We start from the raw sequence: 26243 nt of genomic DNA on the forward strand, positions 1-26243 counted from the left end.
AGTGCACGATGCAGTTAAAAGTTCTGCACAGCGTTCATCTGGCACCGGACTGTCTGGTGAAGTTTAAAAAAGGGGGCATCTACGATATGCCCCAAATGTAAAATAAGTGTAGGTACTCTTACCCACTGCTTCTAGACATGTCACAGGCTCTGTGTTTATTGGAGTGCCGTGGTGGGAGAGATAGGGAGGGTATTGAGGACTGAAGTTCAAGTAGACCCAATATCTCTCCTCTTAGGTCTACCAAATTTACCATCTTTAGACGGGCAGGGGAAGAAACTATTTAATATTCTTACTTACTGTGCACGGAGGAATATTCTGATGAACAGGGAGTCTGAGAACCCGCTGGGATTGCTGGGATGGCAGAAATTAATTATGGAACACGTTCCCTTGGACTTTTTTACAAACATGGTGCACCACACAACAGACCATTTTATAAGACATGGCAGCCCTACTTGAGTTATTTGGATATAGATTTGTCAGTTATCTTAACTAGAGCGTTTGTTTAACCAAGATGGTGGGTTTGTCAAGTCCTGGGCCCTGGAGCAGGGTCTCCTGAGTTCATACGGGTATATATACAATGCTCCCGTTCCTTTGTTTGGGAGCTTTGTGCTGAGCATAGCTGTTCTGTATTTTGTATTTTTTTGTGTGTTTTATTTTGCTTTTCTTTCTTTTGTTTTGATCTATTAGTTATTTACTTGTATATTGGTGTTGTTTTGCAAAGTTAGGGATTGTTTTGTATGCTAGGGTAGGTTAGTAGTTAGTAGACAGTAATGTATTGTAATTTGTGTTTTTTCCTCTTTATTATACTGATATTTCTTATTGATTGTATTTTTCAATAATTTTATATGTTTGTAAAGTTAAAATAATTGCTAATAAATATATTTACAAAAAAGGTGTATAAGTCCTGCTCTGATTTGCTTTCCCAAAATGCAGCTCCTCACATTTATGTAAATTAAACTCCATCTGCCACTCCTCAGGCCATTGGCCCATCTGATCAAGATCCCATTTTAATCTGATATAGGAAGGTTTAAACAGCATGTGGATTGATGCAGTAATTAAACACAAACAAACACACTTGATGCTGAGACCTGGTTCGAAGTTATCCAAAAGCTTGGATTCAAAACTGAGATTGGGAACTTTCTGAGACAATTCCCGGGAAGGTGTGGAGTATGTGATGTGCTGACAAGTGATGACATTGACCCTTGTGCTGAATGGAGACTCAGTTCCTGGAACTGTCTCCAGCTTTTCTCCCAATCCTTGAGACAGGTTCCTTGGACTGAGACACTTAATGTTCGCAATCATCATGTTTATAGATATAATGTGTCTAGATTATCTCACTCCACTTCACCCCCCATCTCTCCCACCTCCCAATTACCCGAGCACTCTGAATAGGCAGCTGGAGAACAGAATACCACCGGCACCAGCTACTGGTGGGAGAATCAGAATGACATGAATAATTGGGATAAGAAGCATCCCAGCATCTACAAGGATTTTCATTTTGTAAACAGAAATGTTTTTTTTCTCGGATGGAAAGAGCTGAAAACCGAAGCAGCAGAGTTGGAGTCGACACCCTGGATCACTTCCTCTGATACAGGAGGAAGCAGAGACCCAGCTCCTGCTACTTTCCACCTGGTTATCTTGGGCAAATCATGGCTCTTTCCCTTGGTCCACTGACCTTAGGCCTGTGCAGTGTCTCCAGCTCATTCACACTGGTCCCCAAAATGTTAAACCAAAACAGAACAGGAATTGTTGCAAAGACTCTGCAGGTTTGGCAGTATCAGTGGGAGAGAAATCAGAGTTACAGTTTCGGGTCCAGTGACCCTCTTCCAGGACAGAAATATTACCTCTGCTCCCTGAATTGGGAAACCTGTGTCCTTATCTTCATCTTCTTTCGGTTCTCTTGATATCTGCTAAATATTCTATCTTCTCTGATCTCTCTGACAGATTTGCATCTCGAGAAGGGATCCCTTTGGTCCTCCATGGTCATTTCTTGCCCATCACCCATGGGAGTTTGAGCTTTTGTCAGATTTATGCAGTGATTAGTTCAATAACTCTGGAAACTGGATATTTCACCGCTCTATTGAACTGAGCTCTGAACTTGGACAGAGTTGCCATATAAATAAGGGTGTTTGTGCAGCAGCTTACATTGCGCAGCATGTACCCAACTTGTTTAAAGATGTCATAGTCATAATCATTTAACTGATCTGGGACACGAATTATATATAAAACATATAATAGCCAGAGAAGGATGAAATTTCCAGATATAACAGAGAGTAAAATAACTGCCGTAGTCCTACTCTTCATCTCAGGATCAACCTGCTTCCCTTCCTTACTCTGACCCCTCAGTCCCTTACGGACTTGACTTGATTTAAATAAAATGCGTGCGATTGTCAGAACATTGAGGAACACAATGAAAAAGAATGGCCCCAATGGGGTTAGAGCCACAGCAAATGAGCAGAATCCAATCCAGCGAGAGTCAGTGAAGTAGCTTCGCTTATTCCTGCAGTAAAATGGTATGTTCCTGATTATCGTTTTGGGCTCAAATCTAAAATACCGAGGAACATTTTTTAAACAAAGCAGAATACCGGTTATTGAGAGAATTACAGATGCGTTTTTCCCAGTGCAATATTTAGTTTTCAGTTTGTGGCAACAAAAGCTGACAAACCGATCGAAGGTGAATGCGACGGTGAACCAGACAGAACAGTCTATGGATGCACGGATCAGGACATGGATAACACTGCACACAGGAGTGATGTCCAGGAAACATACCGGGAAATAATAATAACGAAGTTGCCTGAGTATGACCTCACTGATAAGGACCAGTAGATCTGCTGCTGCCATCGCCACCAGATAGCGTGTTGTGCAGGGAGCAAGGCCACACTTTCCCTGGGATAGGATCATGATAGCCACGAAATTCACTGGCAGAAGGATAAAGGAAAAATGACTTAATATTACTGAGCACTCGTTTCTGTATAAGTTTACAAGCAATCTGCATTGTTGCTACAACAGCATTAAAGATCAAACAGTCATCATAAAAAAAGTGACTCTTTTCAGTGAGTCCTTGCATTAATTTACGGGGAGGAAAACAAGTCATCAGAGTGCTGAAATATCAAAACAGGGCAGTTTTAAATCAATTGTCAGGAAAGTGAAAAGGTGTATTGGGGAAGGGGGAAAAAGATTTTTATGATCGGTTTGAGGGTCGCTGCGGTTCAACAAGAAAGGGATGGTGATCCTTGGCAGTGATAATCCATGCTGTTAAAATGTGATTTCCAGGTGGAGATAAATGCTTCATGTGCAAGCACAATGAAAGATGAGGGAGTTGGGATTGTGGTAAATCTGGTCAAGTACGAACCCCAATCATCTGTTAATCTGATGGGGAATGACAGGCCGATCCTGTTGGTTGAATCAACATTGTGGGTGCATGGAGATGGAGGTAACAGTAACAAGATACCATTGCCAGCCCCAGCAAAGCTGCACTAAATCTCCTCAGTTATCACCACATCACATCCAAGAAGGTAACTGTAGTGAATTGACACTGGGTTCTTTCCTTTCAATGTGGATTCCTGCAAGCTTTCGAAAATTAATAACATGCTGTTCATCATTCAGTTCAAAATGTACGGGAAGTTTCCAAAGGCAAAATGTCGAGTTAAACTGGGTGTTGTTCAGAAGCCCAGGCAGATTCCACAGGGCATCTTTAGTAAAATAAACTGTCCAGGCATACACTGGAAATGCAGTGTTCCAGAAGATTTCTTGTGGACAGGTATCTAAATTGAAAGAAACTACAGAGAGTTGTGAACACAGGCCAGATCATACACAAGCCAACCTTCCATCCATTGACTGAATGTACATTTCTTGTTGCCACAGAAAGCCAGCCAACACCATTAAAGACCCTCCCACCCCGGTTAAACTCTCCTCCAACCTCCTCTGTCAGTTCGGAGATACAAAACCATAAACACACAGAGCACTATGTTCAAGACTAGTTTCGTCCCCATAGTTATTTGAATTCTGAATGGACCTCTCAAAGTTTCAACCGAATGTTGATCTTGTTTCTTGTGCACCTTCCTTGTAGCTGTACCTCTGTATCCCTCACTCTGTTCAATCACCCGGTGGCCTTTGTGTCTTTCCATGGAATATTCACGGCACTGCAAGCAAAACACGTATTTTCCCCCCACAATACAGAGGTAAACGTGACAATATAATAATAAATTATATCAAATCAACTCATGGTTCAGAAAAAAACGGTAAACAACAGAGATGATGGAAGAGTAACCCTGTCTATCAGCAGGGCCTGTGGGATACCTTGTGAGGCAAGACACATTGCATGGTGTCTATAGCTGAACAGTGTGAAATGCCTGAGGATGGCTTGCTCAATGTTGGAGGGGTTGCTGCAATTTCAAAGGGACTGACATGGAATGCTGCATCACTGGGAAAGTTGCTGAAATGGCAGAGATGCTGCAACAATGAAAGATACCCCGAACAGTAACAGAATTTGGGACAATGGCAGTCAGGGTCATTGTTGGAGGCAATGGCTCTGGGGGAAGTATTGGTTGAAAAGACAATGGGCCAGGTGGGAGTTGGAGAAGTTTTGGAGAAAAAGAGACTTCGTGCACAGAAAATTAAAATGCACTTTGCCCGATAGAATCCATGAAACAATTGCCTCACAATTCTCATCCAGTTTGCCAGCATTAGGTCCATAACCCTGACATTTAAAGAGTTCTATGCTATCAGGGATCTGCTTCTACTACCCTGACAGGAAGTAAGTTCCACATTGTCACAACACTTCCGGTGGAAACCTCAAACCAGACCACAAAGGGGAAAACATAGTTCCTTTTGTGCTGTCTATGCTCCTTATAACAATATACTTTTAAACGATGCCCCCTATCAATCTCCCCTGCTCTAAGGAAAACAATCCCAGTCCATCCAATCTCCCTTCATACCCAAAACTTTACTACCTTGGAGTCTTCCTGGAAAGTCTCCACCTTCTTTCAGACAATCAAAGTACTCCAACATTCTAGCTGTAGCCTGGCCAATATTTTATACAGTGCCAACATATTGTCCCTGCTCCTAAACTCTATGTCTCGCATTTAAAAGCCAAAAAATCCCAATACCTTCTCAACCATTTCATCGACCTGTCCTACTACCTTAAGATCTTCATGTGCACCAAGATCCCCCTGATTCAGTGTTTCCCAGGTTTCTATATTCATAATGTATCCCTTGGGTTTTGTGTCCCGCCAAGTGCATCAGCTCACATTCATGGATTGAATTCCAATTTCCAACAATTTTTGCTGAACTTATCCTGGAAATCCACTGATATGCAGAGTTCACAGCATTTCCGAGTACCACCTTATATCTTTCATTGAACATGTGGCTCTCTAATCTCCCTAGTTCCTTCTTCAATGCATCCCATTGCTCTGAGAGAAGGAGGGAGAAGGAGGGAGGGGGAAGGAAGTGGAAAGGAGAGAGGAGAGAAGGAGGAGGAAGGATGGGGGAAGGAGAGAGCGGAGAAGGAGGGGGGAACGATGGGTGAATGAGAGAGGGGAGAAGGACAGAGGGGAGAAGGAGGGGGGAAGAAAAGGGGTAGGAGAGAGGGGTGAAGGAGAGTGGGAAGGACGGGTGAAGGAGAGAGGGGAGAAAGAGAGAGGGGAAGGAAGGGGGAAGGAGAAAAGGAGAAGGAGGGAGGGGTGTAGGAGCGGGTGGAGGTGGGAGGGGAGAAGGAAAGAGGGGAAGGAGAGAGGGGACAAGGAGAGGGGAGAAAGAGACGGGAGAAAGATAGGGGGGAAGGAGAGGGGGACGGATAGAGGGGGGAAGGAGAGAGTGGGGAAGGAAGGGGAACAAGAGCGCGGGGAAGGGGAGGATGGAGTGAGGGGAGAAGGAGAGATGGGGAAAGGAAGAGAGGGGAGAAGGAGAGAGTGGGGAAGGATAGAGGGGGGAAGGATAGAGGGGGGAAGGAGAGAGGGGAAGGAGGGGGTGAAGGAGAGAGGAAGAAGGAGGGAGTAAGAAGGAGAGGGGAAAGAAAGAGGGGAGAAGGAGAGAGGGGAGAAGGAGAGAGGGGGAAGTAGGGAGGGGAGAAGGAGAAAGGGGATAAACGGGGAAGGAAAGAGGGGGGAAGGAGAGGGGGGAAGGAAGGGGGAAGGAGAGAGGGGAGAAGGAGGGGGGAAAGGGGGATGGAGAGAGGTGAGAATGAGAGAGGGGGGAAGGATGGCGGAAGGAGAGAGGGGAGAAGGAGAGACTGGAAGGAAGGGGGGATGAGAGAGTGGAGAAGGAGAGAGGGGAGAAGGAGAGAGGCGAGAAACAGAGCGGGGAAGGAAGGGGAAGGAAAGGGAGAAGGAGAGAAGGGAGAAGGAGAGAGGGGAAGAATTGGGGAAGGTGAGAGGGGAGAATGAGAGAGTGGGGAAGGATAGAGGGGGAAGGAGAGAGGGGGGAAGGAGAGAGGGGGAAGGAGAGAGGGAGAAGGAAGGAGGGGTAAGGAAAGGGGGGAAGGAGGGGGTGAAGGAGAGAGGAAGAAGGAGGGAGGGGGAAGGAGAGGGGATAGGAGAGAGGGGAGAAGGAGAGGGGAGAAGGAGAGAGGGGGAAGTAGGGAGGGGAGAAGGAGAAAGGGGAAGAAACGGGGAAGGAAAGGGGGGGAAGGAGAGGGGGGAAGGAAGGGGGAAGGAGAGAGGGGAGAAGGAGGGGGGAAGGGGGATGGAGAGAGGTGAGAAGGAGAGAGGGGGAAAGTAAGGCGGAAGGAGAGAGGGGAGAAGGAGAGACTGGAAGGAAGGGTGAATGGGGGGGGGTGGAGCGATGGGGAAGGACGGGGGAACGAGAGAGTGGAGAAGGAGAGAGGGGAAAAGGAGAGAGGCGAGAAACAGAGCGGGAAGGAAGGTGGAAGGAGAGAAGGGAGAAGGAGAGAAGGGAGAAGGAGAGAGGGGAAGAATTGGGGGAAGGTGAGAGGGGAGAAGGAGAGAGGGAAGAAGAGAGGGGAGAAGGAGAGGGGGAAGGAGAGAAGGGGAAGTATGGAGGGGAGAAGGAGAAATGGGACGAAATGGGGAAGGAAAGGGGGGAAGGAGAGGGGGGAAAGAAGGGTGTAGGAGAGAGGAGAAGGAAGTGGGAAGGAGAGGGGGCGAAGGAGGGGGGAATGGTATGGAGAGAGGGGAAAAGGAGAGAGGGGGAAGGAGAGAGGGAAGGACGGGGTAAGGAGAGAGGGGAGAAGGAGAGAGGGGAGTAGAAGTGGGGGAAGGAGAGAGGAGTGAAGGAGAGAGGGTAAGGAATGGGGAAGCAGAGAGGCGAGAAGGACAGAGGGGAAGGAAGGGGGAAGGAGATTGGGGAGGAGAGGGGGAAGGAGAGAGGGGAAGTAGGGAGGGGAGAAAGAGAAAGGTGAAGAAACGGTGATGGAAAGAGGAGGGAAGGAGAGGGGGGAAGAAGGGGATAGGAAAGAGGGGTGAAGTAGAGAGGGGAGAAGGAGGGGGAAGGGGGATGGAGAGAGTGGGGAAGGAAGGCGAAAGGAGAGAGGGGAGAAGGAGACAGGGGGGAAAGAAGCGAGGAGAGTGGGGAGAAGGAGAGAGGGGAAGGAAAGAGGGGAAGGAAGGGAGAAGGAGAGAAGTGAGAAGGAGAGAGGGGAAAGGAGAGAGAGGGGAAGGAGAGATGGGGGAAGGAGAGAGGTGAAGGAAGGGAGAAGGAGAGAAGTGAGAAGGAGAGAGTGGTGAAGGAGGAGAGGGGAAGGAAGGGGGAAGGAGACAGGGGAGAATGAGAGAGTGGAAGGAAGGGGGAAGGAAAGAGGGGGAAGGAGAGGGATGAAGAAAGGGGTTAGGAGAGGGGAGAGGAGAGAGGGGAGAAGGAGGGGTGGAAGGAAGGGGGAAGGAGAGAGGGGAGAAGGAGAGGGGGGAGGACGGTTGAAATAGCGAGGGTAGAAGGAGAGAGGGGAAGGAAAAGGGAAGGAGAGAGCGAGAAGGAGGGAGGGGGAAGGAGAGGGGTGAAGGAGCGGGGGGAGGAGGGAGTGGAGAAGGAGAGAGGGGAGAAAGAGAGCGGTGAAGGAGAGGCGGATGAATAGAGGGGGGAAGGAGAGAGTGGGGAAGGGGGCACGGAGAGAGGGGAGAAGGAGAGATGGGGAAAGGAGAGGCGGATGAATAGAGGGGGGAAGGAGAGAGTGGGGAAGGGGGCATGGAGAGAGGGGAGAAGGAGAGATGGGGAAAGGAGAGTGGGGAAGGAGACAGGGGGAAGCAGAGAGTGGGGAAGGAGAGAGGGGAGACGGAGAGGGGGAAGGAGGGGGGAAGGAGAGAGGGGGATGGAAGGATGGGTAAGGAGAGGGGAAAGGAGAGAGGGGAGAAGGAGAGAGGGGAAGAGAGATGGGAGAAGGAGAGGGGGAAGGAGAGAAGGGCAAGTACGGAGGGGCGAAGGAGAAAGGGGACGAAACGGGGAAGGAAAGAGAGGGGAAGGAGAGGGGGGAAGGAAGGGGGTAAGAGAGAGGGGAGGGAAGTGGGAAGGAGAGACGGGAGAAGGGGGGAGGTGGATGGAGAGAGGGGAAAAACAGAGGGGGAAGGAAGGCGAATGGAGAGAGGGGAGAAGGAGAGACTGGAAGGAAGGGGGAAGGAGAGGGGGAAAGGAGCGATGGGGAAGGAGAGAGGGGAGAAGCAGAGAGGGGAGAAACGGAACAGGGAAGGAAGTGGGAAGGAGAGAGGGGAGAGGGGGTGAAGGGAGAAGGAGAGAGGGGAAGAATTGGGGGAAGGTGAGAGGGGAGACGGAGGGGTGGAAGGAAGGGGGAAGAAGAGAGTGGAGAAGGAGAGAGGGGAGAAGGAGAGGGCGGAAGGAGGGAGTGGGGAGGGGGAAGGAGTGAGGGGAAAAGGAGAAATGGCTAAAGGAGAGGGGGGAAGGAGACAGGGGGAAGGAGAAATTGGGGAAGGATAGAGGGGGAAGGAGAGAGGGAGAAGGAGGGAGGGGGAAGGAACGGGGAAAGGAGAGAGGGGATAAGGAGAGGGGGAAGGAAGGGGGAAGGAGAGCGAGAAGGAGCAGGGGAAGGAGAGAGGGGACAAGGAGAGAGGGGAGAAAGAGAGGGGAGAAAGAGAGGGGGGAAGGAGAGGGGGGTGGATAGAGGGGAAGGAGAGAGTGGGGAAGAATAGAGGGGGGAAGAGAGGGGGAAGGAGAGAAGGGAGACGTAGAGGGGGGAAGGAGGGGGTGAAGGAGAGAGGGAGAAGGAGGGAGGGGAGAAGGAAGGGGGAATGAGAGAGGGGAGAAGGAAAGAGGGGTGAAGGAGAGAGGGTAAGGAATGGGGAAGGAGAGAGGGGAGAAGGAGACTGGTGGGGAAGAAGAGAGGGGAAGGAAGGGGGAAGGAGAGAGAGAGGGAGAAGTAGGGAGGGGGAAGGAGAGGGGGGAAGGAGGGGAGAAACAGAACGGGGAAGGAAGGGGAAAGGAGAGAGGGAGAAGGAGCAGGGGAGGAGGGAGGGGAGAAGGAGGGAGGGGAAGGAGAGAGGGGACAAGGAGAGAGAGGGAAGGAGAGTGTGGAAAAGGAGGGGGGAAGGAAAGAGGAACAAGGAGGGAGGGGGAAAGAGAGTGTGGAAAAGGAGAGGGGGAAGGAGGGGGGAATGAAGGGGCAGGATAGTGGGGTGAAGAAGAGAGGGGTGAAGGAGGGAGGGGTGAAGGAGGGAGGGGAGAAGGAGAGAGGGGAGAAGGAGAGAGGGGAGAAGGAAGGAGGGGAGAAGGAGGGAGGGGAAAAGGAGAGAGGGGGGAAGGAAAGAGGGGGGAAGGAGAGAGGGGAGAAGGAAGGAGGGGAGAAGGAGGGAGGGGAGAAGGAGAGAGGGGAGCAGGAGGGAGGGGAGAAGGAGAGAGGGGAGAAGGAGGGAGGGGAGAAGGAGGGAGGGGAAAAGGAGAGAGGGGAGAAGGAGGGAGGGGAGAAGGAGGGATGGGAGAAGGAGGGAGGGGAGAAGGAGAGAGGGGGGAAGGAGAGAGGGGGAAGGAGAGAGGGGGAAGGAGAGTGGGGAAGGAGAGAGGGGGCAAGAAAGGGGTTAGAGGAGAGGGGGAGAATGAGAGAGGGGAAGGTACGGGGAAGGAGAGAGGGAAAGTACGGAGGGGAGAAGGAGAAAGGGGATGAAACGGGAAAGGAAAGAGAGGCGAAGGAGAGGGGGAAGGAAGGGGGTAAGAGAGAGGGGAGAAGGAGGGACTGGAAGGAAGGGGGAAGGAGAGGGGGAAAGGAGCGATGGGGAAGGATGGGGGAACGAGCGAGTGGAGAATGAGAGAGGGGAGAAGCAGAAGGGGAGAAACGGAGCGGGGAATGAAGGGGGAAGGAGAGCGAGAAGGAGCAGGGGAAGGAGAGAGGGGAGAAAGAGAGGGGAGAAAGAGAGTTGAGAAAGAGAGGGGGAAGGAGACGGGACGGATAGAGGGGGAAGGAGAGAGTGGGGAAGGAAGGGGGATCGAGAGCGCAGGGAAGGGGGGAAGGAGTGAGGGGAGAAGGAGAGATGGGGAAAGGAGAGAGGGGGGAAGGACACAGGGGGAAGGAGAGAGTGGGGAAGGATAAAGGGGGAGGAGAGGGGGGAAGGAGAGAGGGGAGACGGAGAGGGGGGAAGGAGGGGGTGAAGGAGAGAGGGAGAAGGAGGGTGGGGTATGGAGAGGGGGGATGGAGGGGAGAAACTGTCGGGGAAGGAAGGGGAAAGGAGACAGGAAGATGGAGCATGGGGAGGAGGGAGTGGAGAAGGAGGGAGGGGTGAAAGAGACGGGAGAAAGAGAGGGGGGAAGGACAGAGTGGGGAAGGAAGGGGTGACGATAGAGCGGGGAAGGGGGGAAGGAGATAGGGGAGAAGGAGAGATGGGGAAAGGAGAGAGGGGAGAAGGAGAGAGTGGGGAAGGAGAGAGGGGAGGAGAGAGTGGGGAAGGATATGGGGGAAGGAGAGAGTGGGCAAGGAGAGAGGGGTGAAGGAGAGAGGGAGAAGGAGGGAGGGGGAAGAAGAGGGGTGTAGGACGGGTGGAGGAGGGAGGGGAGAAGGAGATCAGGGAAGGTGAGAGGGGACAAGGAGAGAGGGGAGAAAGAGACAGAAGAAAGAGAGGGGGAAAGGAGAGAGCAGGGAAGGAAGGGGGAACGAGAGAGTGGGGAAGGGGGGAAGGAGTGAGGGGAGAAGGAGAGATGGGGAAAGGAGAGAGGGGAGAAGGAGTGAGGGGAAGGATAGAGGGGGAAGGAGAGAGTGGGGAAGGAGAGAGGGGTGAAGGAGAGGGGAAGAAGGAGGGAGGGGTAAGGAGAGGGGGGAAGGAAGGGAGAAACAGAGCGGGGAACGAAGGGGAAAGGAGAGAGGGAGAAGGAGCAGGGGGAGGAGGGAGGGGAGAAGGAGGGAGGGGAAGGAGAGAGGGGACAAGGAGAGAGGGGAGAAAGAGAAGGGAGAAAGAGAGGGGGGAAGGAGAGTGAACGGATAGAATGGGGAAGGAGAGAGTGGGGAAGGAAGGGGGAACGAGAGCGCGGAGAGATGGGAGACGGAGAGGGTGGAAGGAGGGCGTGAAGGAGAGAAGGAGAAGGAGGGAGGGGGGAGGAGAGAGGGGGGAAGGAGAGAGGGGAGACGGAGAGGGTGGAAGGAGGGGGAAAGGATAGGGGGAGAAGGAGAGAGGGGAGGAGAGAGGGGAGAAGGAGAGAGGGAAGGAGAGAGAGGAGAAGGAGAAGGGGGGAAGGAGAGATGGTAGAAGGAGAGACGGGAAGGAAGCTGGTAGGAGAGAGGGGAGAAGGAGAGTGGCGGAAGGACGGGGAAAGGAGAAAAGGAGAAGGAGGGAGGGGGAAGGAGAGGGGTGTAGGAGGGGGTGGAAGAGGGAGGGGAAAAGGAGAGAGCGGAATGAGAGAGGGGACAAGTAGAGAGGGGAGAAAGAAACGGGAGAAAGAGAGGGGGGAAGGAAGGGTGTAGGAGAGAGGGGAAGAAGTGGGAAGGAGAGGGGGAGAAGAAGGAAGTGGGAAGGAGAGGGGGAGAAGGAGGGGGGAAGGGGTATGGAGAGAGGGGAGAAGTAGAGAGGGAAGGAAGGGGAAGGAGAGAGGGAAGAAGGAGAAATGGGAGTAGAAGTGGGGGGGAGAGAGAGAGGAGTGAAGGAGAGAAGGTTAGAAATGGGGAAGCAGAGAGGGGAGAAGGAGAGAGGGGAAGGAAGGGGAAGGAGAGAGGGGAGAAGGAGAGGGGGAAGGAGAGAGGGGGAAGTAGGGAGGGGAGAAAGAGAAAGGGGAAGAAACGGTGATGGAAAGAGGAGGGAAGGAGTGGGGGGAAGAAGGGGGTAGGAAAGTGGGGTGAAGTAGAGAGGGGAGAAGGAGGGGGAAGGGGGAATGGAGAGAGGGGGAAGGAAGGCGAAATGAGAGAGGGGAGAAGGAGACAGGTGGGAATGAAGCGAGGAGAGAGGGGAGAAGGAGAGAGGGGAAGGAAGGGGGAAGAAGAGAGGGGAGAAGGAGAGAGGGGAAAAGGAGAGAGAGGGAAAGGAGAGAGGGGGAAGGAGAGAGTGGTGAAGGAGAGAGGAGAAGGAAGGGAGAAGGAGAGAGGGAAGACGGAGAGAAGGGAGAAGGAGGGGGGAAGGAAACGAAAGGAGAGAGGGGAGAAGGAGGGGGAAGGAAAGGGGAGGCAGAGAGGGGAGAAGGAGGGGTGGAAGGAAAGGGGAAGGAAGGAGGGGAAGGAAGGGGGAAGGAGAGGAGGAGGAGAAGGAGAGAGGGGAAGGAAGGGTGAAGGTGAGAGGGGAGAAGGAGATAGGGGAAGGAAAGTGGAAGGAGAGAGGGGAGAAGGAGGGGTGGAAGGAAAAGGAAGGAGAGACGGGAGAAGGAGATTGGGGAGGAGAGAGGGGAAGGAAGGGGGAAGGGGAGAGGGGGAGAAAGGGAGAGGGGAAGGAAGGGGGAAGGAGAGAGGGAAGGGGGCAGGAGAAAGGGGAGAAGGAGAGAGGGGAGAAGGAGAGTGGCGGAAGGACGGGGAAAGGAGAAAAGGAGAAGGAGGGAGGGGGAAGGAGAGGGGTGTAGGAGGGGGTGGAAGAGGGAGGGGAAAAGGAGAGAGCGGAAGGAGAGAGGGGACAAGTAGAGAGGGGAGAAAGAAACGGGAGAAAGAGAGGGGGGAAGGAAGGGTGTAGGAGAGAGGGGAAGAAGTGGGAAGGAGAGGGGGAGAAGAAGGAAGTGGGAAGGAGAGGGGGAGAAGGAGGGGGGAAGGGGTATGGAGAGAGGGGAGAAGTAGAGAGGGAAGGAAGGGGAAGGAGAGAGGGAAGAAGGAGAAATGGGAGTAGAAGTGGGGGGGAGAGAGAGAGGAGTGAAGGAGAGAAGGTTAGAAATGGGGAAGCAGAGAGGGGAGAAGGAGAGAGGGGAAGGAAGGGGAAGGAGAGAGGGGAGAAGGAGAGGGGGAAGGAGAGAGGGGGAAGTAGGGAGGGGAGAAAGAGAAAGGGGAAGAAACGGTGATGGAAAGAGGAGGGAAGGAGTGGGGGGAAGAAGGGGGTAGGAAAGTGGGGTGAAGTAGAGAGGGGAGAAGGAGGGGGAAGGGGGAATGGAGAGAGGGGGAAGGAAGGCGAAATGAGAGAGGGGAGAAGGAGACAGGTGGGAATGAAGCGAGGAGAGAGGGGAGAAGGAGAGAGGGGAAGGAAGGGGGAAGAAGAGAGGGGAGAAGGAGAGAGGGGAAAAGGAGAGAGAGGGAAAGGAGAGAGGGGGAAGGAGAGAGTGGTGAAGGAGAGAGGAGAAGGAAGGGAGAAGGAGAGAGGGAAGACGGAGAGAAGGGAGAAGGAGGGGGGAAGGAAACGAAAGGAGAGAGGGGAGAAGGAGGGGGAAGGAAAGGGGAGGCAGAGAGGGGAGAAGGAGGGGTGGAAGGAAAGGGGAAGGAAGGAGGGGAAGGAAGGGGGAAGGAGAGGAGGAGGAGAAGGAGAGAGGGGAAGGAAGGGTGAAGGTGAGAGGGGAGAAGGAGATAGGGGAAGGAAAGTGGAAGGAGAGAGGGGAGAAGGAGGGGTGGAAGGAAAAGGAAGGAGAGACGGGAGAAGGAGATTGGGGAGGAGAGAGGGGAAGGAAGGGGGAAGGGGAGAGGGGGAGAAAGGGAGAGGGGAAGGAAGGGGGAAGGAGAGAGGGAAGGGGGCAGGAGAAAGGGGAGAAGGAGAGAGGGGAGAAGGAGAGTGGGGAGAAAGAGAGGGGAGGAAGGGAGGGGGGAAAGAGAGAGGGGAAGGGGGAGGAGTGAATGGAGTAGGAGAGATGGGGAAAGGAGAGAGAGGAAGGAGAGAAGAGAGGAGAGTGTGGAAGGAGGGGGCATAGAGAGAGGGACAAGGAGGGGGGAGAGGAGAGTGTGGAGAAGGGAATGAAGGGGCAGGAGAGTGGGGTGAAGGAGAGAGGGGTGAAGGAGGGAGGGGAGAAGGAGAGAGGGGAGAAGGAAGGAGGGGAGAAGGAGGGAGGGGAGAAGGAGGGAGGGGAGAAGGAGGGAGGGGAGAAGGAGAGACGGGGGAAGGAGAGAGGGGAAAGGAGAGAGTGGGGAAGTAAGGGGGATCGAGAGTGCGGAGAAGGGGGGAAGGAGTGAGGGGAGAAGGAGAGATGGGAGCAGGAGGGAGGGGAGAAGGAAGGAGGGGAGAAGGAGAAAGGGGGGAAGGAAAGAAGGGGGAAGGAGAGAGGGGAGAAGGAGGGAGGGGAGAAGGAGAGAGGGGAGAAGGAAGGAGGGGAGAAGGAGGGAGGGGAGAAGGAGGGAGGGGAGAAGGAGGGAGGGGAGAAGGAGAGACGGGGAAGGAGAGAGGGGAAAGGAGAGAGTGGGGAAGTAAGGGGGATCGAGAGTGCGGGGAAGGGGGGAAGGAGTGAGGGGAGAAGGAGAGATGGGGAAAGGAGAGAGGGGGACGGAGACGGGGGAAGGATAGAGGGGGGAGGAGAGGGGGGAAGGAGAGAGGGGAGACGGAGAGGGGGGAAGGAGGGGGTGAAGGGGGAAGGAGAGGGGTGTAGGAGCGGGTGGAGGAGGGAGGGGAGAAGGAGAGAGGAGAGAAAGAGAGGGGAGAAAGAGAGGGGGAAGGAGAGGGGGACGGATGGGGGGGAAGGAGAGAGTGGGGAAGGAGAGATTGGGAAAGGAGAGAGGGGAGAAGGAGAGAGTGTGGAAGGATAGAGGGCGAAGGAGAGAGTGGGGAAGGAGAGAGGGGTGAAGGAGAGAGGGAGAAGGAGGGAGGGGTAAGGAGAGGGGGGAAGGAGGGGAGAAACAGAGTGGGGAAGGAAGGGGAAAGGAGAGAGGGAGAAGGAGCAGGGGGAGGAGGGGGGGAGAAGGAGAGGGGTGGAAGGACGGGGAAAGGAGAGAGGGGAAAAGGAGGGGGGAGGAAGGGGAAAAGAGAGTGAAGAGAAGGAGGAGGAAGGAAGGGGAAGGGGAGCGTGGAGAAGGAGAGGGGGAAGATTGGGTGAAGGAGAGAGGGGACAAGGAGAGAGGGGAGAAGGAGGGGGGTCGGAAGGAGGAAGGAGAGAGGGGAGAAGGAGAGTGGGAAGGACGGGTGAAGGAGAGAGGGGAGAAGGAGAAAGGGGAATGAAGGGGGAAAGGAGAGAGGAGAGAAGGAGGGGGAAGGAAGGGGGAAGGAGATAGCAGAGAAGGGGAGGGGGAAGGATGGGGGAAGGATGGGGGAAGGAGAGAGGGGAGAAGGAGGGTAAGGAAGGGGAAAGGAGAGTGGGGAGAAGGAGAGTGGGAAGGACGGGTGAAGGAGAGAGGGGAGAAGGAGAAAGGGGAATGAAGGGGGAAAGGAGAGAGGAGAGAAGGAGGGGGAAGGAAGGGGGAAGGAGATAGCAGAGAAGGGGAGGGGGAAGGATGGGGGAAGGATGGGGGAAGGAGAGAGGGGAGAAGGAGGGTAAGGAAGGGGAAAGGAGAGTGGGGAGAAGGAGAGTGGGAAGGACGGGTGATGGAGAGAGGGGAGAAGGAGAGAGGGGAAGGAAGGGGGAAAGAGAAAAGGAGAAGGAGGGAGGGGGAAGTAGAGGGGTGTAAGAGCGGGTGGAGGAGGGAGGGGAGAAGGAAAGAGGGGAAGGAGAGAGGGGACAAGGAGAGAGGTGAGAAAGAGACGGGAGAAAGAGAGTGGGGAAGGAGTGGGGGACGCATAGAGGGGGGAAGGAGAGAGTGAGGAAGGAAGGGGGAACGAGAAAGCGGGGAAGGGGGGAAGGTGCGAGGGGAGAAGGAGAGTTGGGGAAAGGAGAGAGGGGAGAAGGAGAGAGGGGGGAAGGATAGAGGGGGAAGGAGAGAGGGGGGAAGGAGAGAGGGAGAAGGAGGGAGGGGGAAGGAGAGGGGAGGAGGGAGGCGGAAGGACTGGGGAAAGGAGAGAGGGGAGAAGGAGAGAGGGGAGAAGGAGAGAGGGGAAGGAGAGGGGGAGGAGGGAGGCGGAAGGACTGGGGAAAGGAGAGAGGGGGGAAGGAGAGAGTGGGGAAGGATAGAGGGGGAAGGAGAAAGGGAGAAGGAGGGAGGGGGAAGGAGAGGGGGAGGAGGGAGGCAGAAGGACTGGGGAAAGGAGAGAGGGGAGAAGGAGAGAGGGGAGAAGGAGAGAGGGGAGGAGAGGGGGAGAAGGAGAGGGGGATGGAGAGAGGGGGAAGTAGGGAGGGGAGAAGGTGAAAGGGGACGAAATGGGGAATGATAGAGGGGGAAGGAGAGGGGGAAGGAAGGATGTAGGAGAGAGGGGAAGGAAGTGGGAAGGAGAGGGGGAGAAGGAGGGGGGAAGGGGGATGGAGAGAGGGGAGAAGGAGAGAGGGGAGTAGAAGTGGGGGAAGGAGAGAGGAGTGAAGGAGAGAGGGTTAGGAATGGAGAAGCAGAGCGGGGAGAAGGAGAGAGGGGAAGGAAGGGGGAAGGAGAGAGGGGAGAAGGATGGGGGGAAGTAGGGAGGGGAGAAAGAGAAAAGGGAAGAAACGGTGATGGAAAGAGGAGGGAAGGAGTGAGGGGAAGGAAGGAGAGAGGGGGAAGGAAGGCGAAAGGAGAGAGGGGAGAAGGAGACAGGTGGGAATGAAGCGAGGAGAGAGGGGAGAAGAAGAGACTGGAAGGAAGGGGGAAGGAGAGAGGGGAGAAGGAGAGAGGGGAAGGAGAGAGGTGGGAAGGAGAGAGTGGTGAAGGAGAGAGGAGAAGGAAGGGAGAAGGAGAGAGGGAAGAAGGAGAGAAGGGAGAAGGAGGGGGGAAGGAAAAGGAAGGACAGAGCGGAGAAGGAGGGGGGAAGGAAAGGGGAAGAGTGAGGGCAGAAGGAGGGGGGAAGGAAAGGGGAAGGAGTGAGAGGAAGAAAAGGGGAAGGAGAGAGGGGGCAAGGAGAGACCGGAAGAAAGAGGGAAGGAGAGAGGGGAGTGAAGGAAAGAGGGTTAGGAATGGAGAAGCAGAGAGGGGAGAAGGAGAGAGGGGAGAAGGAGATGGGGAAGGAAGGATGTAGCAGAGAGGGGAAGGAATTGGGAAGGAGAGGGGGAGAAGGAGGGGGAAGGGGGATGGAGAGAGGGGAGAAGGAGAGAGGGGGGAAGTAGAGAGGGAAGGAAGGGGGAAGGAGAGAGGGGAGAAGGAGAGAGGGGTGTAGAAGTGGGGGAAGGAGAGAGGAGTGAAGGAGAGAGGGTTAGGAATGGAGAAGCAGAGAGGGGAGAAGGAGAGAGGGGAAGGAAGGGGGAAGGAGAGAGGGGAGAAGGGGAGGGGGAAGTAGGGAGGGGAGAAAGAGAAAAGGGAAGAAATGGTGATGGAAAGAGGAGGGAAGGAGAGGGGGGAAGAAGGGGGTAGGAAAGTGGGGTGAAGTAGAGAGGGGAGAAGGAGGGGGGAAGTGGGATGGAGAGAGGGGGAAGGAAGGCGAAAGGAGAGAGGTGAGAAGGAGACAGGTGGGAATGAAGCGAGGAGAGAGGGGAATAGAAGTGGGGAGAGAGGGTTAGGAATGGAGAAGCAGAGAGGGGAGAAGGAGAGAGGGGAAGGAAGGGGGAGAAGGAGAGAGGGGAAAAGGAGAGAGAGGGGAAGGAGAGAGGTGGGAAGGAGAGAGTGGCGAAGGAGAGAGGAGAAGGAAGGGAGAAGGAGAGAGGAAAGAAGGAGAGAAGGGAGAAGGAGGGGGGAAGGAAAAGGAAGGAGAGAGCGGAGTAGGAGTGGGGAAGGAAAGGGGAAGGAGTGAGGGGAAGGAAGGGGGAAGGAGAGAGGGGGCAAGGAGAGACTGGAAGGAAGGGGGAAGGAGAGAGGGGAGAAGGAGATGGGGGAGTAGAAGTGGGGGGGAATGAGAGAGGAGTGAAGAAGAGAGGGTTAGGAATGGAGAAGCAGAGAGGGGAGAAGGAGAGAGAGAGGAAGGAAGGGGGAAGGAGAGAGGGGAGAAGGAGGGTTGGAAGGAAAATAAAGGAGAGAGGGGAGAAGGAGAGGGGAAGGAAAGGGGAAGGAGTGAGGGGAAGGAAGGGGGAAGGAGAGAGGGGGCAAGGAGAGACCGGAAGAAAGGGGGAAGGAGAGAGGGGAGAAGGAGAGTGGGAAGGACGGGTGAAGGAGAAAGGGGAGAAGGAGGTAAGGGGAAGGAGAGGGGTGTAGGAGCGGGTGGAGGAGGGAGGTGAGATGGAGAGAGGGGAGAAAGAGATGAGAGAAAGAGAGGGGGAAGGAGACGGGGACAGATGGGAGGGAAGAAGAGAGTGGGGAAGGAAGGGGAAACGAGAGAGCGGGGAAGGGGGGAAGGAGAGATTGGAAAAGGAGAGAGGGGAGAAGGAGAGTGTGTGGAAGGATAGAGGGCGAAGGAGAGAGTGGGTTGGAGGGAGGGGTAAGGAGAGGGGGAAGGAGGGTAGAAACAGAGTGGGGAAGGAAGGGGAAAGGAGAGAGCGAGAAGGAGCAGGGGGAGGAGGGAGGGGAGAAGGAGGGAGGGGAAGGAGAGAGGGGACAAGGAGAGAGGGGAGAAAGAGAGGGGAGAAAGAGAGGGGGGATGGAGAGTGCACGTATAGAGTGGGGAAGGAGAGAGTGGGGAAGGAAGGGGGAACGAGAGCGCAGAGAGATGGGAGACGAAGAGGGCGGAAGGAGGGCGTGAAGGAGAGAGGGAAAAGGAGGGACGGGGAAGGAGAGAGGGGGGAAGGGGTGAGGGGAGACGGAGAGGGTGGAAGGAGGGGGAAAGGATAGGGGGAGAAGGAGAGAGGGGAGGAGAGAGGGGAGAAGGAGAGGGGGAAGGAGAGTGGCAGATGTAGGGAGGGGAGAAGGAGAAAGGGAACGAAATGGGGAAGGAAAGAGCGGGGAAGGAGAGGGGTGAAGGAAAGGTGTAGGAGATAGGGGAAGGACGTGGGTCGGAGAGAGGGGAAAAGTAGGCGGGAAGGGGGTTTGGAGAGAGGGGAGAAGGAGAGAGGGGGGAAGTAAAGGGGGAATGAAGGGGAAGGAGCTAGGGGAGAAAGAGAGAGGTGAAGGAAGGGGAAAGCAGAGAGGGGAGAAGGAGAGGGGGAAGGAAGGGGGAAGGAGATAAAGGAGAAGGAGAGGGGTGGAAGGACGCGGAAAGGAGAGAGGGGAGAAGGAGGGGGGGAAGGAAGGGGAAAAGAGAGAGAAGAGAAGGAGGAGGAAGGAAGGGGAAGGAGAGCGCGGAGAATGAGAGGGGGAAGATTGGGTGAAAGAGAGAGGGGAGAAGGAGGGGGGGTAGGAAGGAGGAAGGAGAGAGGGAAGAAGGAGAGTGGGAAGGACGGGTAAAGGAGAGAGGGGAGAAGGAGAGAGTGGGGAAGGAAGGGGGAACGAGAAAGTGGGGAAGGGGGTAAGGTGCGAGGGGAGAAGGAGAGTTGGGGAAAGAAGAGAGGGGAGAAGGAGAGAGTGGGGAAGGATAGAGGGGGAAGGAGAGAGGGGGGAAGGAGAGAGGGGGAAGGAGAGAGGGGAAGGAGAGAGGTGGGAAGGAGAGAGTGGTGAAGGAGAGAGGAGAAGGAAGGGAGAAGGAGAGATGGAAGAAGGAGAGAAGGGAGAAGGAGGGGGGAAGGAAAAGGAAGGAGAGAGTGGAGAAGGAGTGGGAAAGGAAAGGGGAAGGAGAGAGGGGAGAAGGAGGGGTGGAAGGAAAAGGAAGGAGTGAGGGGAGTAGGATAGGGGAAGGAAAAGGAAGGAGAGAGGGGAGAAGGAGGGGGAAAGGAAAGGGAAAGGAATGAGGGGAGAAGGAGGGGTGGAAGGAAAAGGAAGGAGTTAGGGGAGAGGGAGGGGGGAAGGAAAGGGGAAGGAGTGAGGGGAGAAGGAGAGAGGGGGAGGAAGGGTGAAGGAGAGATTGGAGAAGGAGGTAGGGGAAAAGGAGAGAGGGGAGTAGAAGTGGGGGGGAATGAGAGAGGAGTGAAGGAGAGAGGGTTAGGAATGGGGAAGCAGAGAGGGGAGAAGGAGGGTTGGAAGGAAAAGGAAGGAGAGAGGGGAGAAGGAGGATGGAAAGAAAGGGGAAGGAGTGAGGGGAAGGAAGGGGGAAGGATAGAGGGGGCAAGGAGAGACCAGAAGAAAGGGGGAAGGAGAGAGGGGGAGGAAGGGTGAAGGAGAGAGGGGAGTAGAAGTGGGGGGGAATGAGAGAGGAGTGAAGGAGAGAGGGTTAGGAATGGGGAAGCAGAGAGGGGAGAAGGAGGGTTGGAAGGAAAGGGAAGGAGAGAGGGGGGAAGGAGGGGGGAAGGAAAAGGGAAGGAGAGACGGGAGAATGAGAGAGGGGAGAAGGAGAGAGGGGAAGAAAGGGGGAAGGAGAGAGGGGGGAAGGAGAGACGGGAAGGAAGGGGGAAGGAGAGAGGGGAGAAGGAGAGAGGGGAAGGAAGGGGGAAGGAGAGAGGGGAGAAGGAGGGGTGGAAGGAAAAGGAACGAGAGACGGGAGAAGGAGGGGGAAGGAAAAGGGAAGGAGAGACGGGAGAAGGAGAGAGGGGAGAAGGAGAGAGGGGAAGGAAGGGGGAAGGGTAGAGGGGGAGAAAGGGAGAGGGGAAGGAAGGGAGAAGGAGAGAGGGAAGGGGGCAGGAAAGAGGGGAGAAGGAGAGAGGGGAGAAGGAGAGTGGGGAGAAAGAGAGGGGAGGAAGGGAGGGGGAAGGAGAGAGTGGGGTAGGAGGTGGGAACGAGAGAGGGGTAGGGGGAAGGAGTGAATTGAGAAGGAGAGATGGAGAAAGGAGAGAGGGGGAAAGGAGAGAGGGGAAGGAGAGAGGAGAGAAGGAGAGGGTGGAAGGAGTGGGGAAGTAGAGAGGGACAAGGAGGGAAGGGGAAGGAGAGTGTGGAGAAGGAGAGGGTGAAGGAGGGGGGAAGGAAGGGGGAGGAGGGAGGGGTGAAGGAGAGAGGGGCGAAGGAGGGAGGGGTGAAGGAGAGAGGGGAGAAGGAGAGAGTGGAGAAGGAGGGAGGGGAGAAGGAGAGAGGAGGGAAGGAGTGAGGGGGACGGAGAGAGGGCAAGGAGAGAGGGGGAAGGAGAAAGGGGAAGGAGAGTGGGGGCAAGAAAGGGGGAAGGGGAGAATGAGAGACGGGAAGTTAGGGAGAAGCAGAGAGGGGAGAAGGGAGAAGGAGGGGTAGGAGTGGGGGAAGGAGAGGGGGAGAAGGAGGGGTAGAAGGAAGTGATAAGGAGAGAGGGGAGAAACAGAGCGCGGAAAAGGGGAGAAGGAGAAGGGGAAGGACGGGGTAAGGAGAGAGGGTGAAGGAGAGATGGGAAGGAAGGGGGAAGGAGAGAGGGAGAAGGAGGGAGTTGGAAGGAGGGGGAAAGGAGAGAGGGGAGAAGGAGAGAGGTGGAGAAGGAGAGAGGGGAGAAGGAGAGGGTCGAAAGAGATGGGGAATGAGGGAGGGGAGAAGGAGAGAGGGGAAGGAGAGAGGGGACAAGGAGAGAGGGGAGAAAGAGAGGGGGGAAGGAGAGGGGGACGGATAGAGGGGGAAGGAGAGAGTGGGGAAGGAGAGAGTGGGGAAGGAGAGAGTGGGGAACGAGACGGGAACGAGAGAGAGGGGAAGGGGGGAAGGAGTGAGGGGAGAAGGAGAGATGGGGAAAAGAGAGAGGGGAGACAGAGTGGGGGGAAGGAGGGGGTGAAGGAGAGAGGGAGTAGGAGGTAGGGGAAGGAGAGAGGGGAAGGAAGGGGAAGGAGAAAGTGGAGATGGAGATGGGGGAAGGGGGATGGAGAGCGCGGAGAAGGAGAGGGGGAAGGAAGGGGGAAGGAGAGACGGCAAGGAAGGAGGAAGCAGAGAGGGGAGAAGGAGGGGGGGAAGGAGAGAGGGGAGACAGAGAGGGGGGAAGGAGGGTGTGAAGGAGAGAGGGAGAAGGAGGGAGGGGAAGGAGAGGGGAAAGGAGAGAGGGGAGAAGGAGAGAGGTGGAGAAGGAGAGAGGGGAGAAGGAGGGGTGGAAGGAAGGGGGAAGGAGAGAGGGGAGAAACAGAGCGGGGAAGGAAGGGGGTAGGAGAGAGGGGAGAAGGAGAGAGGGAATGGAAGAGGGTAGGAGAGAGGGGAGAAGGAGAGAGGGGAAGGGGAGAGTGGCCAAGGAGAGAGGGGAGAAAGAGAGGAGAGAAAGAGAGGGGGGAAGGAGAGGGGGACGGATAGAGGGGGAAGGAGAGAGTGGGGAACGAGCGGGAAACGAGAGAGGGGAAGGGGGGAAAGGAGAGAGGGGAGAAGGAAGGGGGAAAGAGAGGGGGATGGATAGAGGGGGAAGGAGAGAGTGGGGAAGTGGGGGGAACAAGAGAGGGAGAAGGGGGAAGGAGTGAGGTGAGAAGGAGAGATGGGGAAAGGAGAGGGGGGGCAGGAGGGGTGAAGGAGAGAGGGACAAGGAAGGAAGGGGAAGGAGAGGGGAAAGGAGAGAAGGAGAGAAAGGTGAAGAAACAGGGAAGGAAAGAGGGGGAATGGGGAAGGAAGGGGGAAGGAGAGAGGGGAGAAGGAGAGAGGGTAGAACGAGAGATGGGTGAAGGAGAGAGGGGAAGGAAGGGGCAGGGGAGAGGGGAGAGGGAGAGAGGGGATGGAGGGAGGGGAGAAGGAGAGAGGGGAGAAGGAGGGGTGGAAGGAAAAGGAAGGAGTGAGGGGAGTAGGATAGGGGAAGGAAAAGGAAGGAGAGAGGGGAGAAGGAGGGGGAAAGGAAAGGGAAAGGAATGAGGGGAGAAGGAGGGGTGGAAGGAAAAGGAAGGAGTTAGGGGAGAGGGAGGGGGGAAGGAAAGGGGAAGGAGTGAGGGGAGAAGGAGAGAGGGGGAGGAAGGGTGAAGGAGAGATTGGAGAAGGAGGTAGGGGAAAAGGAGAGAGGGGAGTAGAAGTGGGGGGGAATGAGAGAGGAGTGAAGGAGAGAGGGTTAGGAATGGGGAAGCAGAGAGGGGAGAAGGAGGGTTGGAAGGAAAAGGAAGGAGAGAGGGGAGAAGGAGGATGGAAAGAAAGGGGAAGGAGTGAGGGGAAGGAAGGGGGAAGGATAGAGGGGGCAAGGAGAGACCAGAAGAAAGGGGGAAGGAGAGAGGGGGAGGAAGGGTGAAGGAGAGAGGGGAGAAGGAGATAGTGGAGAAGGAGAGAGGGGAGTAGAAGTGGGGGGGAATGAGAGAGGAGTGAAGGAGAGAGGGTTAGGAATGGGGAAGCAGAGAGGGGAGAAGGAGGGTTGGAAGGAAAGGGAAGGAGAGAGGGGGGAAGGAGGGGGGAAGGAAAAGGGAAGGAGAGACGGGAGAATGAGAGAGGGGAGAAGGAGAGAGGGGAAGAAAGGGGGAAGGAGAGAGGGGGGAAGGAGAGACGGGAAGGAAGGGGGAAGGAGAGAGGGGAGAAGGAGAGAGGGGAAGGAAGGGGGAAGGAGAGAGGGGAGAAGGAGGGGTGGAAGGAAAAGGAACGAGAGACGGGAGAAGGAGGGGGAAGGAAAAGGGAAGGAGAGACGGGAGAAGGAGAGAGGGGAGAAGGAGAGAGGGGAAGGAAGGGGGAAGGGTAGAGGGGGAGAAAGGGAGAGGGGAAGGAAGGGAGAAGGAGAGAGGGAAGGGGGCAGGAAAGAGGGGAGAAGGAGAGAGGGGAGAAGGAGAGTGGGGAGAAAGAGAGGGGAGGAAGGGAGGGGGAAGGAGAGAGTGGGGTAGGAGGTGGGAACGAGAGAGGGGTAGGGGGAAGGAGTGAATTGAGAAGGAGAGATGGAGAAAGGAGAGAGGGGGAAAGGAGAGAGGGGAAGGAGAGAGGAGAGAAGGAGAGGGTGGAAGGAGTGGGGAAGTAGAGAGGGACAAGGAGGGAAGGGGAAGGAGAGTGTGGAGAAGGAGAGGGTGAAGGAGGGGGGAAGGAAGGGGGAGGAGGGAGGGGTGAAGGAGAGAGGGGCGAAGGAGGGAGGGGTGAAGGAGAGAGGGGAGAAGGAGAGAGTGGAGAAGGAGGGAGGGGAGAAGGAGAGAGGAGGGAAGGAGTGAGGGGGACGGAGAGAGGGCAAGGAGAGAGGGGGAAGGAGAAAGGGGAAGGAGAGTGGGGGCAAGAAAGGGGGAAGGGGAGAATGAGAGACGGGAAGTTAGGGAGAAGCAGAGAGGGGAGAAGGGAGAAGGAGGGGTAGGAGTGGGGGAAGGAGAGGGGGAGAAGGAGGGGTAGAAGGAAGTGATAAGGAGAGAGGGGAGAAACAGAGCGCGGAAAAGGGGAGAAGGAGAAGGGGAAGGACGGGGTAAGGAGAGAGGGTGAAGGAGAGATGGGAAGGAAGGGGGAAGGAGAGAGGGAGAAGGAGGGAGTTGGAAGGAGGGGGAAAGGAGAGAGGGGAGAAGGAGAGAGGTGGAGAAGGAGAGAGGGGAGAAGGAGAGGGTCGAAAGAGATGGGGAATGAGGGAGGGGAGAAGGAGAGAGGGGAAGGAGAGAGGGGACAAGGAGAGAGGGGAGAAAGAGAGGGGGGAAGGAGAGGGGGACGGATAGAGGGGGAAGGAGAGAGTGGGGAAGGAGAGAGTGGGGAAGGAGAGAGTGGGGAACGAGACGGGAACGAGAGAGAGGGGAAGGGGGGAAGGAGTGAGGGGAGAAGGAGAGATGGGGAAAAGAGAGAGGGGAGACAGAGTGGGGGGAAGGAGGGGGTGAAGGAGAGAGGGAGTAGGAGGTAGGGGAAGGAGAGAGGGGAAGGAAGGGGAAGGAGAAAGTGGAGATGGAGATGGGGGAAGGGGGATGGAGAGAGCGGAGAAGGAGAGGGGGAAGGAAGGGGGAAGGAGAGACGGCAAGGAAGGAGGAAGCAGAGAGGGGAGAAGGAGGGGGGGAAGGAGAGAGGGGAGACAGAGAGGGGGGAAGGAGGGTGTGAAGGAGAGAGGGAGAAGGAGGGAGGGGAAGGAGAGGGGAAAGGAGAGAGGGGAGAAGGAGAGAGGTGGAGAAGGAGAGAGGGGAGAAGGAGGGGTGGAAGGAAGGGGGAAGGAGAGAGGGGAGAAACAGAGCGGGGAAGGAAGGGGGTAGGAGAGAGGGGAGAAGGAGAGAGGGAATGGAAGAGGGTAGGAGAGAGGGGAGAAGGAGAGAGGGGAAGGGGAGAGTGGCCAAGGAGAGAGGGGAGAAAGAGAGGAGAGAAAGAGAGGGGGGAAGGAGAGGGGGACGGATAGAGGGGGAAGGAGAGAGTGGGGAACGAGCGGGAAACGAGAGAGGGGAAGGGGGGAAAGGAGAGAGGGGAGAAGGAAGGGGGAAAGAGAGGGGGATGGATAGAGGGGGAAGGAGAGAGTGGGGAAGTGGGGGGAACAAGAGAGGGAGAAGGGGGAAGGAGTGAGGTGAGAAGGAGAGATGGGGAAAGGAGAGGGGGGCAGGAGGGGTGAAGGAGAGAGGGACAAGGAAGGAAGGGGAAGGAGAGGGGAAAGGAGAGAAGGAGAGAAAGGTGAAGAAACAGGGAAGGAAAGAGGGGGAATGGGGAAGGAAGGGGGAAGGAGAGAGGGGAGAAGGAGAGAGGGTAGAACGAGAGATGGGTGAAGGAGAGAGGGGAAGGAAGGGGCAGGGGAGAGGGGAGAGGGAGAGAGGGGATGGAGGGAGGGGAGAAGGAGAGAGGGGAGAAGGAGAGGGGAAAGGAGAGGGGGAAGGACAGAGGGGAGAAGGAGAGAGGGGGGAAGTAGAGAGGGAAGGAAGGGGGAAGGAGATAGGGGAGAAGGAGAGAGAGGAAGGAAGTGGCAAGGAGAGAGGGGAGAAGGAGAGAGGGTAAGGAATGGGGAAGGAGAGAGGGGAGAAAGAGAGAGGGTAAGGAATGGGAAAGGAGAGAGAGGAGAAGGAGTGAGGGGAATGAAGGGGGAAGGAGAGAGGGGAGAAGGAGGGGGGAAGGAGAGGGGGGGGAAGGAGAGAGAGGAAGGAAGGGGGAAGGGAAGGGTGGAGAAGGAGAGGGGGGAAGGAGGGAGAAGGAGAGAGGGGAAAGAAGGCTGAAGGAGAGAGGGGAGAAGGAGAGAGGGGAAGGAAGGGGGAAGGAGAGACGGGAGAAGGTGAGCAGGGGGGAGTAGCGAGAAAAGGAAGGGGGAAGGAGAGAGGGGGAAGGACAGATGGGAAAGAAGGGGGAAGGAGAGAAGGGAGAAGTAGCGAGGAAAGGAAGGGGAAAGGAGAGATGGGGAAGGAGA

The sequence above is a fragment of the Chiloscyllium plagiosum genome, unplaced genomic scaffold, assembly GCF_037043375.1.
Source record: "Chiloscyllium plagiosum isolate Xiang-an unplaced genomic scaffold, Cpla_swu_hap1 HiC_scaffold_42, whole genome shotgun sequence".
NCBI lineage: Eukaryota > Metazoa > Chordata > Chondrichthyes > Orectolobiformes > Hemiscylliidae > Chiloscyllium > Chiloscyllium plagiosum.